Source organism: Pseudophryne corroboree, chromosome 7 (assembly GCF_028390025.1).
Source record: "Pseudophryne corroboree isolate aPseCor3 chromosome 7, aPseCor3.hap2, whole genome shotgun sequence".
Classification (NCBI taxonomy): Eukaryota; Metazoa; Chordata; class Amphibia; order Anura; family Myobatrachidae; genus Pseudophryne; species Pseudophryne corroboree.
Genome location: NC_086450.1, coordinates 231,789,406 through 231,804,101, shown reverse-complemented (window position 1 = coordinate 231,804,101; position 14,696 = coordinate 231,789,406).

Sequence of the window (14,696 nt, the reverse complement as noted above, 5' to 3'; positions counted from 1 at the left end):
TGACACCATGGTGTATATTATTTACGTAGCAGCAACTTTTGTAAGCCACTCTTCTTGGCAGAATTGAGCTCAATTGGAATAAATATTAGGTGCAAAACCCAGTGCATTTTGCATATAATATTAGAGGCACTTTAAGTTTTGTCCTATGAGAAGCGATGACCCTTCGTAAATATACCCCTATATCTCACCCACAGAAATACCCTTTCCAAAACCTGACAAAAAAAAAATTGTGTTAACATTTTTATTTCTTTTGTCCAACGTCTTTGACACCCATTGCTGTTCTCAATACTCCTCCAGCTGATAGCATTTCTCTGAGGTTTTTTGTGAGCCTGAGGTTGTTGCTGTATTCAAGCCCCGGGCAGGACAAAGGAATACTGTATATGGTTCAAGTGGAGGTTTTCAAAAAACAAAAGTAAACATGGTGCAATAAATATATATATATATATATATATATACATACATACTCAAAGCCTTCCCTCAGCCTTCCAGCCATGGCGCCAGCCGCCCGCCGCGTCCCGCTCGGCCACGCTAATTACATCATCTCCAGGCGCCGGCAATGGCGTCATGGCAACAGACTGGCGCAACAACAATAACACCGAACACGTGATATACCTTACCACCATAACACATTAGAAAGCTGCAACATGAACTGTTACAATCAAACATTAAAACACTTCATATACATATGATATACATATATATCAATTCCTTTAGGTACTGTACACTTGCACTCATACATCTTGAAGAACTAACCACAGATCTACTGCAAAGGTAGGCTTGCTCAAGTCCTTCTATTTCTTAATGTAATCCCAGACAGAATCAATGTTGTTGAGATCAGGGCTCTGTGGGGGCCATATCGTCACTTCCAGGACTCCTTGTTCTTCTTTACGCTGAAGATAATTCTTAATTACATTGGCTGTATATTTGGGGTCATTGTCCTGCTGCAGAATACATTTGGAGCCAAACAGATGCCTCCCTGATGGTATTGTATGATGGATAAGTACCTGCCTGCCTGAAATATTATTTTGTTGTATAAGTACATAGAAAGAAAAAATGAGGATTCTTGCTATTGAATATAACCAATCTCGAGGAGAAAAAAAATATATAACCAAACACAGGTGCATACAGAAAGGCAGCAGAATATCACTCACAGAAGTCACCAGAAACTTGCTAAAAGTAAAAGTAGTATATAATATGAGGAAAGGGTGATGCAATCTTGCACCAAAATTGTTCCCAAATGATCCTGAAGTGGTATCAGATTCTTTCCTTGTGGGATGTTAAATCACCATGAATCCTCAAAAAAGTTCATATAAAGAGAAATGAACAAAAATCAGTCATGTGAATACTTAGCAATATAGATGTGCGGAGGGGACTTTTTGTGTTTTGTGTTTTGGTTTTGGTTCTGGTTCCATGCTCGTGTTTTGGGCCTGGATTGGTTTTGCCAAAACAACCCTTTCGTTGTTTTGGTTTTGGATCTGGATGATTTTTGTAATAACATAAAAATAGCTAAAATCACATAATTTGGTAATTTGGAGGTAATTTTGATCCTACGGTATTATTAACCTCAATGACATTTATTTCCACTCATTTCCAGTCTATTCTGAACAACTCACACCTCACAATATTGTTTTAGGCCAAAAGGTTGCAACGAGGTGGCTGGATGATTAAGCTAAGCGACACAAGTGTGCAACACAAAAACCTGGCCCATCTAGGAGTAGCACTGCAATGGCAGACAGGATGGCACTTAAAAAAAACTAGGCTCAAAACAGCATATTATTCAAAGAAGAAAAAGAGGTGCAATGAGGTGGCTGGATGACTAAGCTAAGCGACGCAAGTGTGCAACACAAAAACCTGGCCCATCTAAGAGTGGCACTGCAATGGCAGACAGGATGGCAGATTTAAAAAATAGGCCCCAAATAGCACATGATGCAAAGAAGAGATAGAGGTGCAATGAGGTAGCTGGATGGCTAAGCTAAGTGACACAAGTGTGCGGCACAAACACCTGGCCCATCTAGGAGTGGCACTGCAATGGCAGACAGGATGGCACTTAAAAAAACTAGGCCCCAAACAACACATCATGCAAAGAAGAAAAAGAGGTGAAATGAGGTAGCTGTATGACTAAGCTAAGTGACACAGGTGTGCAGCACAAACACCTGGCCCATCTAGGAGTAGCACTGCAATGGCAGACAGGATGGCACTTAAAAAAACTAGGCCCCAAACAGCACATCATGCAAAGAAGATAAAGAGATGCAATGAGGTAGCTGTATGAGTAAGCTAAGTGACACAAGTGAAGGGAAAGAGCAACCGGCAAGGGTATTTGCATGGGTTCTAAAAAGGGTATTAACAAAGGTATTGCCAAAACATTAACTAACAACATTTTTGTGTCATCATTACAGCATATAGAAAAGGGTGTACGTAGCATAAGGGAAAATACTTATGTCAGGGGGGAGAATTTAGGCCAAAACACTGGGTCGATCAAAGAGAAGAGTAAGGTGGGCAGGATTGAGTATGGTGGGGGTAGAAAGGGAGCAAGAAGGACAGTCAGTAAGAGTAACTCTACGGAGGCTTTAGTAAACCATGATAGGACACCTTTAAAAAAACAAGCGGATAAGGGAACCACTAAACTAAAATGTATGCTTGCAAATGCAAGAAGTCTAGCAAGTAAAATAAGGTAATTGGAATTGTTAGCATCAAAGGCTGAGTATGATATTATAGGTATTACAGAAACATGGTGGGACGACTCTCACAACTGGGTTGCAAACTTGGAGGGGTATTCTCTTTTCAGGAGAGACAGGTCAAGCAAAAGAGGAGGAGGTGTATGTCTTTATGTTAAACCATCTCTTAAACCATACTTATAGGAGGTTATTTATGAGGGGACTGGCGATAATGTGGAGTCACTATGAGTTGAAATCTCAAGTGGGGGTATTGATGCAAAAAAACTACTTATAGGCAAGTGCTACAAACAGCCAGATATTAGCATACATGACAAAGAACAACTTTTGCAGCAAATCGAATGGGCTGCGGGATTGGGGGACATCCTAGTGATTGGGGATTTTAACTATCCTGATATTAATTGGAGTAATGATTCATATGTTAAAGCTAGGGGCAACAGGTTCTTAAATATGTTAAAGGATCACTACTTGTCTCAATTAGTCGAGGACCCAACTAGGGGTAAAATTACTCTAGATCTAGTAATTACTAATGTTGAAGTCGAAAATATTACACCTACACTCAGCACGTGCAAACACCACACAGAGAGGCCTCTGTGCGGGTGCGTACTTGCCGTGCGTGCGCATACCCGCACGCTGCGTACATTGGATCGCGAGTCTTGCGTATTAGAGCGTGGTATGAGTAAATATGGTAACATACGCATTCGCATAGAAAAGCCACAAAGCCATATTCAATATTTTATCTATATAGTGCATAATTTACACATAGTCTATACACACTTCACCAGCAAGTTACTGTGTGCATTACGGTAGAAGATGCATGTGTTAATTAAAAATCATATTGTCACAAAATAGTAAATCTCTCTTACACACACATTCAAAGGTGATACTTCCAGGAATACAATACAAACAGTGTCTTTTTTAAACATATCAGATTGTCTTGTTTAAGCATACATTGTGACCATGGAAAATGAACCTTGGACAGAGGGAATTTGTAAATACCTTTGTTTGCCCCAATTGTTCTAGAGTTGTATATTGAGTCAACAGATACTGGACTGTTATTGTTACACTAGAGGTCAGAACAAACAAGAACACAATATAACATACACAAACACAAACAACAGACAAAGAGGAAGAGGGATGCAAATACCCACCCCTAAATTCCCTTCTGCACACTGAAAATTACCTGTAACCATCCCTGAACCTATCTGGTAATAAAATTCAGAGAATTAGTCACAAATGTTTGCAAACACATGTTTAGCTGCTGGCCACTTCACGGCTTCTCTGATACAGCAGTCCTAACCTACATAATAGCAGTCCCCACATAGGGCCATGTAATTTGTCACAGTAGGCCTCATGATAAAGGCTATTACTAAAACACTTCCAGACAGAGAGCTAACTTACCCGGGAGCCACCCCCAGGATCTCCCATTGGCACTACAAGGAACAGCATGCCTTCCAAATGCTGCTCCCATTCAATGCCTCTTGCACACAAGCAGACAAACCAATTTGGAAGCTGCTCAATCATACATTGGAGATAATTATACATCAGGTGCTGGAAGGGGGAGGGGTCACAGACAAACAACAGACAAAGAGGAAGGGGGGTGCAAATCCCCACCCCTAAATTCCCTTCCGCACACAAACACAAGCCAGATCATTGTTTTCTTAATACATTTCAAGATTACTAAAAAAGGTGACATTACAGACCAGACATTTGATGTATGATATATCAAGTGTATAACATTTATATTCTCGTACACATAGTTTAAACACATCTAACCCATGGTCTATATATATTTCATAACTAATTATGAATAGCAGGAAACTATATATATATATATATATATATATATATATATATATACACACATACACATATCACGAGGATGGGAATGAATAAATATATCATGTGTGGGATCATATTGTTCAGGGTCACATAAGCAGTAATACGGTGGGTGTGAGGATATAAGTAAATAAGCTACAATGTCCAAGGTACTAAACATGATATATTCTATGGGGTGTCATAAGCAAGTCATTAGAATACTTTACTACAAAAGTTGTAAAAGATATGCATTCAAAATTTGAGGAAACAAAGAGAAAATAAAGCTATCTATTGGGTTTCACTAACAAGTACATTGGAAGACTTGACTACTGTTGTTAAAAGACATGCATTACATGGTATTAAGCCACAAACCACAATGCAGACTAGTAAAATAAAAACAAACTTACATGGGATACAAACCTATGTGAGGTTTACATTGATAGTGCAAGACCAACACTACAAACTGAGCTATACCGTCTGCACACAAAAAACTTAAAATATATCAGAGATTTAAGTAAATAAGCTACAATGTCCAAGGTACTAAACATGATATATTCTATGGGGTGTCATAAGCAAGTCATTAGAACACTTTACTACAAAAGTTGTAAAAGATGTGCATTAAAAATTTGAGGAAACAAAGAGAAAATAAAGCTATCTATTTGGTTTCACTAACAAGTACATTGGAAGACTTGACTACTGTTGTTAAAAGATATTCATTACATGGTATTGAGCCACAAACCACAATGCAGACTAGTAAAATAAAAACAAACTTACATGGGATTCGAACCTATGTGAGGTGTACATTGATAGTGCAAAACCAACCCTCTACCAACTGAGCTACCCAGTCTGAACACTAATAATGCAAAATATATCAGGAATTTAAGTAAATAAGCTACAATGTCCAAGGTACTAAACATGATATATTCTATGGGGTGTCATAAGCAAGTCATTAGAATACTTTACTACAAAAGTTGTAAAAGATATGCATTCAAAATTTGAGGAAACAAATAGAAAATAAAGCTATCTATTGGGTTTCACTCACAAGTACATTGGAAGACTTGACGACTGTTGTTAAAAGACATGCATTACATGGTATTGAGCCATAAACCACAATGCAGACTAGTAAAATAGAAATAAACTTACATGGGATTCAAACCTAGGTGAGGTATACATTGATAGTACAATACCAACACTCTACCAACTGAGCTACCCAGTCTGAACACAAATGGCACAAAATTTATCAGAGATTTAAGTAAATAAGCTACAATTTCCAAGGTACTAAACATGATATATTCTATGGGGTGTCATAAGCAAGTCATTAGAATACTTTATTACAAAAGTTGTAAAAGATATGCATTCAAAATTTGAGGAAACAAAGAGAAGATAAAGCTATCTATTGGGTTTCACTAACAAGTATATTGGAAGACTTGACTACTGTTGTTAAAAGACATATGCATTAAATGGTATTGAGCCACAAACCACAATGCAGACTAGTAAAATAAAAACAAACTTACATGGGATTTAAACCTATGTGAGTTTTAAATTGATAGTGCAAGAATAACACTCTACCAACTAAGCTACCCCGTCTGCACACAAATGGCACAACATTTATCAAAGATTTAAGTAAATAAGCTACAATTTCCAAGGTACTAAACATGATATATTCTATGGGGTGTCATAAGCAAGTCATTAGAATACTTTACTACAAAAGTTGTAAAAGTATGCATAAAAAATTTGAGGAAACACAGAGAAAATAAAGCTATCTATTGGGTTTCACTAACAAGTACATTGGAAGACTTGACTACTGTTGTTAAAAGACATATGCATTAAATAGTATTGAGCCATAAACCACAATGCAGACTAGTAAAATAGACATAAACTTACATGAGATTCGAACCTATGTGAGGTGTACATTGATAGTACAATACCAACACTCTACAAACTGAGCTACCCAGTCTGAACACAAATAACACAAAATGTATCATAGATTTAAGTAAATAAGCTACAATTTCCAAGGTACTAAACATGATATATTCTATGGGGTGTCATAAGCAAGTCATTAGAATACTTTACTACAAAAGTTGTAAAAGTATGCATAAAAAATTTGAGGAAACACAGAGAAAATAAAGCTATCTATTGGGTTTCACTAACAAGTACATTGGAAGACTTGACTACTGTTGTTAAAAGACATATGCATTACATGGTATTGAGCCTCAAACCACAATGCAGACTAGTAAAATAAAAACAAACTTACATGGGATACAAACCTGTTGAATTCTCCTTGTGAGGATAACTAAATTAACCATCTTGTTGCTGTTTGGGTTGTTAGGTAAAATTAATGAATTGAAAATGGATTTATAAAAATCAATTATTATTTATTCAAAGGGCCACGCCCGTATACAGGGAAGAGGGACATCCTCTCGTCCTGTGTCAAATCATTTAACAACCACATACACGTATCAACAATGAGTTTTATATAATACAAAGTAACGCCCCTTTTGTATATCCCCCCATATGATTTCATACCTCAGGAATACAATGTTAGGCAATAGAGTTATGCAATATTGGGACAATTATCAAGAATACTAAAATGATACTCGTGATCGTCAACTGTGTCCATATTAGGAATTACATCTGGACTCTGAGCTTTTAGAAAGTGCGTATGTGGAATTAATACTCAGCCAACAAAGTTGTTTTTCTCTCAGGGTGTGTATAAAGTTCAAGATGAATTTGCTATATCATCTAGCTAGAATCAAAATGGATTCTGTTATGCTTTCATATTATACTAGTGAATATGAGAACCCTTTGCTTATTGGATGTATACATAATATACATACTATCCCGTAGTGCACACACATAACTGTTAAGCCTTCAGCAGGTTGCCTCAGTCACAGTATTCGACAGCTCCACCCTTTGATCAGGGACATTATCCATGTGCCCTGTCATCTCAGGAGAATTTCTGGGAACGTATAGTTAGCTAATAATCATTTCATGTAGTATTGCTATTCTGCGTTTGACAGTATCCTTCTAAATACAACTTAGGCCGCACCTGTATACAGTGAACATCAAATGAATGTCTATAATCACATCAGGGTCGCCAAAGAATAAACCTCATCACAGAATACATCATCACATACAATCACATACAATATATTTAAAAAACATTTTCCTAATCCTGAAAATTGAATACTAGGATTTAAACATTTATCTTTTCCAGTCCATATCATAATGCCTTGGTTAAAGTTCTTTTATATCATGGGCCTCCTTTATATACTTGGCATTACACGTATCAGGATCCATAATGTCTTTGGTCAAAAAAAGCACAGCAGTAAGCTCAAAGTGCTGTTTCCTGAAATCAACAATATCCTCCAATTTGTGGTATTAAAAAAAACTGTAGAACAATATGGTATCGTAATAGTTCATGTCCAATGTCCTGGAATCATCATAAATGTCCACAGTTCTGGAATATCCTATCATAAAGTTCAATCATGTTATCAATAATTTAATTGAAATAAAACGTCAACTTCCAGTTGATTAATCATACGACTTCATTAGCCATAGGAGAACTTATCAGCCACCTTTACCACTTCGAGGTTTTATTGATACTCTGGTGGCAGGAACATGTTTCCTGATTACTGAGTCAATTACTCTTTTTAGGAATAGTTCATCCTGCAAGAAAACTTTTCTCAAGTTAATATATGTTTTTGTATAAAATTGCTAAATCATTCTTCTTAAATAACAAACATCTTTAGAATTAATAGGTAATCGATTATATATATCATATCCTAAGGACATGGTGGCAACTACCATTCCCCGTTATGTATGATATCTTCTTTTAACCTTTGAATCTACTACTGGTAAAATACATTTATTAAATCATAAACTTTAATGAACATCCTATGTAACCATTACTATTTATATACCTAACTCATTATATCTAGCACATCTAGAAACCTTAGGTTAGTATATTGTAACAATCATTTCACATTCCCTTAAATCAACCTTTTCTATCTACATAAGATAATTTTTTTTCCGTGTATTATTGACCTATTTTATTTCCACTAACTGAAATACACCCGATATGTGTAGCTAATATTATCACCAGTGGTTCTTTCTTGAGATACTGTTGTATCTATACACATGTACCGTGTTTCACTATTATCACGACTCTATAAAGTTTTGGTAATCACATCAAATAGAACTTTGGCCTGCTAGTGTCTATGTATACATATCTAACAATTATAATATTCTTAAATAATTATTAGCAATACAATTTATATAGCTGCAGTACTTAAAATCTTTCCAACAATTAATGGTATTGCTGGACTGAATACTCCTCAGAATAATATCCTAAATTATTTAAATTATCCATGCATTAATCTATACATCTGTCTTCAAGTGGAGTATAATACTCACAACCACGTATTTCAAAGTATGTGTTCGTTACACCAGTCATAAATCCCTCTGGATTTCCTGCTTAGAAAAGAAAAGAGGAAGGAAGGGTCTTATTGAAATAATTCCCATCCACAATAATGGATGAGTACTCATACCTACACCACACGTTTGCTCGCTCTCTCTTCAAAGAAAAATAAATAAATTAAGTCTTAATGCTGTTATAAATAACGTCGCTCCCGTATACTTTCAAAAATATTAAAAGTTCTGTAGGATATTAGCTTATAAGCACATAGTCTATTATCAATGATCATAATCATCTCTATCTTGATTGAAGGGTTCATTCAAATACAACTCTGTGGTAGTAACAGTAGTAACAGTCTCTGTATTGTATCTCCATACAATTGTTTTTAGTGTTAGGTTCCTTTAAGCTCTGATCTCTGACCTTTTCATTTCATTGCAAGCTCATGGATCTAGGTGTCCTTCTTCTGCAGCCTTTGCAACGGCTGTATCAGAGTCAGCGGTGCTTGCCAAGGACCATCCTATGCGATCTGTAATGGAACCAAAACATAAGCAACTTCTCAACATAACACCGTCTTCACTCTCTTTAGTGATTGTCCTGTGCCGGACTGTGTGTTTTCGTGTTGGTTAAATATCTTTCCAAGGTTCTTGCAGCTTTTGATATTCTTGTAACTGTTTAAATAATTTGTGTGACACATTTGAATCGTCAAATCATTTAGTAGTTTTGAATCAGTCTCTGGATAATATATCTTTGCTGGATAACATATCTTTGCTGGATTCCAAAAAGAATAACAAAAAAATGATATAGAAGAGAGACAAAGCAGAGGCTTAGGTGTAATTCTACCACTATTGAACCAACGATTGGACCATGCCATGATTCAAATTCTGCCTTTCCTGTCTCTTTTGTAGATTAATAATGCTTAATTCTTTAAACTTTCCTTGTCACATTATGACTTTTTATTCTCAACATTACACATATTAAACACAAAATATTTTTTCAAACTCCTATAAACTCTTTCTATCAGTAAAGAAACTTTACTGTCTTTGAAACACTATCTCACACCTCTGGCCTTATTATTCATTTCTCAAATAACCCCTTAACACCTGTTACACATACTATAGTTCCTTTTTAGCATTACACTATGTTGTATTAAAACAATGTTGTTTTTAATCAACCCAACCATCTGCAGTAAACATGCTATAGCTTTCTTTATCACCATCACGATCCCTCTTATTATCACATAAATTATTTTGGTCCCATGCCAAAACACAATGTACACTTCTCCATTAAACTTCATCCCACCATAGAAAGCTTGTGAATCTATTTCATGACATTTCCCCTTAATGAAAATTGGCAACAACACTTTATTATTAATAATACTAATTCACTAATTCACCATCCCATTATCCCCTATGGATGCTCAAGAAATTATTCTCCTGTTAATCAGTTTGTTTGTTTAGCTGTATCTAAGTTGTGGTGGATCCTGTGAATCATCAGCAGGAAACACTCTGAGCTGGGCATCACTGTGCCACCAGAGGAAACCCTACCAGGATAGGTTCTTGGACAGGGGAATCGGGTGACGAGGATCAGTGAAGCAAGTAAAAGGACTGATACGCTGAATAAACCATCTGCGGTGGTGCCTAGGCTATTTTCAGCCTCAGACCCATGTTGCTTCTTTAAGCTAGCCCACCGCAATCCCATTATATGTTGAGAGATTTACATCTATCACACGGTCACTTTAACTGGTCCAGATTCACCCATGCACTTTATGTATGTAGTATGTCAGTGAGTTTATGTGTCCTAATAAACACATTTTTCATGGAACAAATCATTTGTTACAATTTCCCTGTTGGTTCATATATCCCCTATTGAATGAAGGGATATATCTTTAAATCTGAAATCTCTCCGTAAGCTACACTATTTCATTTTATATCTAAGTTGTATACTGTCAGAGGTAAAATGTACACATCATATAAAATCTACTGCTTAACCTCAGTATTAAACCTATATACTCAGTATTAAACATATATGTTCGTGCTTATGCATAAGTGGATGGTTTGGCTCTGACTGTGTATCCATAATGTTTTATTCATGATAAAGTGTAATATTGTATTACCTTCTATAATTTCTTTGGTTATGAACTTGAATGTATGCATATAGCATTTCCAAAAAAAAATTACTGTATCTAGAGATTTATCATCTGGTCATACATATCTATCTATCAATAAATGTATACCAAGGCTCCACCCTCTAAGGGTTTTAACTATCTTTGGCCTAGCGCCAAATCATGTCTAGGTAGTTAACTATGTCAGCACACCGTTGACTTTTGTCTTTCGACACCGTGTGTCCCTTTTCTGTAAGAAAACACAGCTGTTTAGTATCTGACACCAATACTTCAAATAATTTATAGCACAAAGGTATATCATCCACATACTGGTTACATTTCTCAACATATCATTCAGACTGGCCAGTCCACACAAACTCTAAGTTTTTTCATGCACACTCTTATTTGCTTCCAAGCAAACTTTTCTTGGACTGTGTCCATCCCATGGATGTTTTGGCACATATACATATTCACTGAAAAATCACTTACAAACTTAACAACACTCCTGCTCGCATTTCTATCTGTATTTTTGTATACGATTATATCCCCACACTTCCTGGCTACGGAACCTGGTTCATCACTGCATATTGTGCAGTCCACTAAGAACTTTTGCAATGTATTATATCGATGACTATACAATGAGATGGATTTTAGCAAGCATATTTTTTTACCTCACGAACCCAGGGTAAGTGATATATAGATATGCTATGCATCCAACTTAATCTGTTCCTACTTTATTCTTCCTGGAATCTTTAGAAATACCTAATCTGTGATGTAGTATGATTTTACACTGCAACTTTTACATTAGGTTTCTTGCAAATAACTTTGAAGAATTGTCTAAAAGTATGTTAATACTGGAATCGTAGTAGTTAATTGCTTGTCGCAATGTTTGATTTACAGCATATACATTAAAGAATGCATATTCCTTTATCTTTCCCTATGATTTTAGCTGCTGCTTTGAAAACTTTAGCTCACCAGAGTTAGGGCGTTGTCTTCTTGACTGTCTGCCAGATGCAGATCTGTCAGCGATAACGCTGTTAGCGCTGACATCTCTAGCCCATATCTGTTGCTGGGATTTTTTTGTTCTTATATTTTCTGATTACAGTTATGCTGTAGAAAGAAATTGGCAGCATTTTCTACAGATTATCTGGTAAAGATATTAGCTTTTTATATTAAAACTAGAGTAGATAATTTGTATAACAAACATTTCTAGAGTATTGCTTATGCAGAGGTTCCCAAACTGTGTGCCGTAGCTACCTGGGGTGCCTAGGACACTTGTAGGGGTGCCCTGGGTTGATGGTCTAGTACCAATTCAAATTATTCAGTGCTGGTGGCTGCCAGTCATAAAATATGTGGCCAAACAGAAGCAAATATCCCTCACCACACAACTGACTCTAAGGATGGCATATAAACACCATCTACTCCTTTTTTTACATTTCTTCCTAGGGGTGTTGTGAAAAAAATTCTGATATTCTAGGGCTACATGATTAAAAAAAAATTGGGAACCACTGACTTATTCTTATTATGATCCATCTTGTTAGATGAAAAAAATTAAAGCTCACTGAACACTTTTTTTTTCTTTACTGCGTCATGGCTTACACTGCTGCTGGAAAGGAGGGGGCACGTTTCTGCGCTGTTACACAGCTCTCTGTGCTTTTAAACAGCATTGGAAACTGAAGGGGTTTTCTTTTCTTTTTTTTCTTTCTGCTGGCAGACCTTCTCACAATATATTGCATTAAAGAATATTTACGTGTTAAACAATACCATATGGAAACTTCACTTCATAGTTAGATAGTAACATTAGATATTTTTAACTACAGATCTGCCACAAGCCATTTGAACACGGACATCAACTTTTTTGTTTCCTCCGTTCACAAATATATATATATATATATAAACTTTATTATTTCAAAACTTGTAACCATGCCAATCACAGACATAAGGTTTCTATTAGACACAGATCTGAGAATATACTCCATTAGACACAGATCTGAGAATATACTTAACTGAACATTATGTCCCACACACAAAATCCATAACACAAAATTTTTTTTAAATATAGTTTGCAAACTTCAATTTCTTACAGATTTCAACAGTTTTGCCGATTTCAAAATACGCTTAGTATTGGTTGATCAGGCCAATATTATACAGCATGATTGAAATGCAAAACATAGACTGTACCCTTTGTCACAGTACTATACAAAATTTGTGCTTCTATGGAATATTTCTTCCATACATGATATGCACACTTAGGGTTAATCCTCCCTGCCCTTCCCATACGCTGGAAAAATTCGCAATCCCTGCAATTTTTCACACACGCGACACGTCTGTCATCTGGGAAGCTGCAGTAGATCCTCTTATCACAGACTACAATCACAACGCAACATGCTTAGGTTATGCTTAAAACAACCAGCAGCTCTTAGTAGCTCAGTATTGCAATATATTATTACACTCAATTACATATAATCCCTATAACCTCGGGTTGTTCACTCTATTAATTTAAAGTACTCTTCTTATACATGTGTAGCTGACTAACAAGGGGAGGTGATCTATGTGCTTTTTACTTTATTTGGCTCTTGGTCCAAAGCACTTATTCACGCAATCATTCATAGAGTGAAAAAAAAATCCCGGTTACTGTTTCTTTGCTCAAATCTTTGAATTAATTTTGGTATTCTTATTTACATGCAACAGCATCTGTCAATCATAATTTCCGAGTTACTTGGTCCTTAAACCGATTTGGACATAATTTTGGTATTAATTTTACAAACAAGCAACAACAAACAGGTCCCTGAGTTATTTTACTAGTTTTGCCAATCTCTCCACTCCTATTCTCATATTATAAAAAATACAATCACACAGACAGCTGGCAGGTATAGAAACAGAATGTACTGGAATACAGCACATACCATGGTATTCTATACTTACCAGTGCTGTAATGACTTGGGATGTCCCTTCCATCATCAGCTGCTGGCTGGCACACCCCTTTGAGAATTTGATGAAGAGATTGAGATCTATAGCTCCAACGATTGCGAGCCCCCATCTGTTGAATTCTCCTTGTGAGGATAACTAAATTAACCATCTTGTTGCTGTTTGGGTTGTTAGGTAAAATTAATGAATTGAAAATGGATTTATAAAAATCAATTATTATTTATTCAAAGGGCCACGCCCGTATACAGGGAAGAGGGACATCCTCTCGTCCTGTGTCAAATCATTTAACAACCACATACACGTATCAACAATGAGTTTTATATAATACAAAGTAACGCCCCTTTTGTATATCCCCCCATATGATTTCATACCTCAGGAATACAATGTTAGGCAATAGAGTTATGCAATATTGGGACAATTATCAAGAATACTAAAATGATACTCGTGATCGTCAACTGTGTCCATATTAGGAATTACATCTGGACTCTGAGCTTTTAGAAAGTGCGTATGTGGAATTAATACTCAGCCAACAAAGTTGTTTTTCTCTCAGGGTGTGTATAAAGTTCAAGATGAATTTGCTATATCATCTAGCTAGAATCAAAATGGATTCTGTTATGCTTTCATATTATACTAGTGAATATGAGAACCCTTTGCTTATTGGATGTATACATAATATACATACTATCCCGTAGTGCACACACATAACTGTTAAGCCTTCAGCAGGTTGCCTCAGTCACAGTATTCGACAAACCTATGTGAA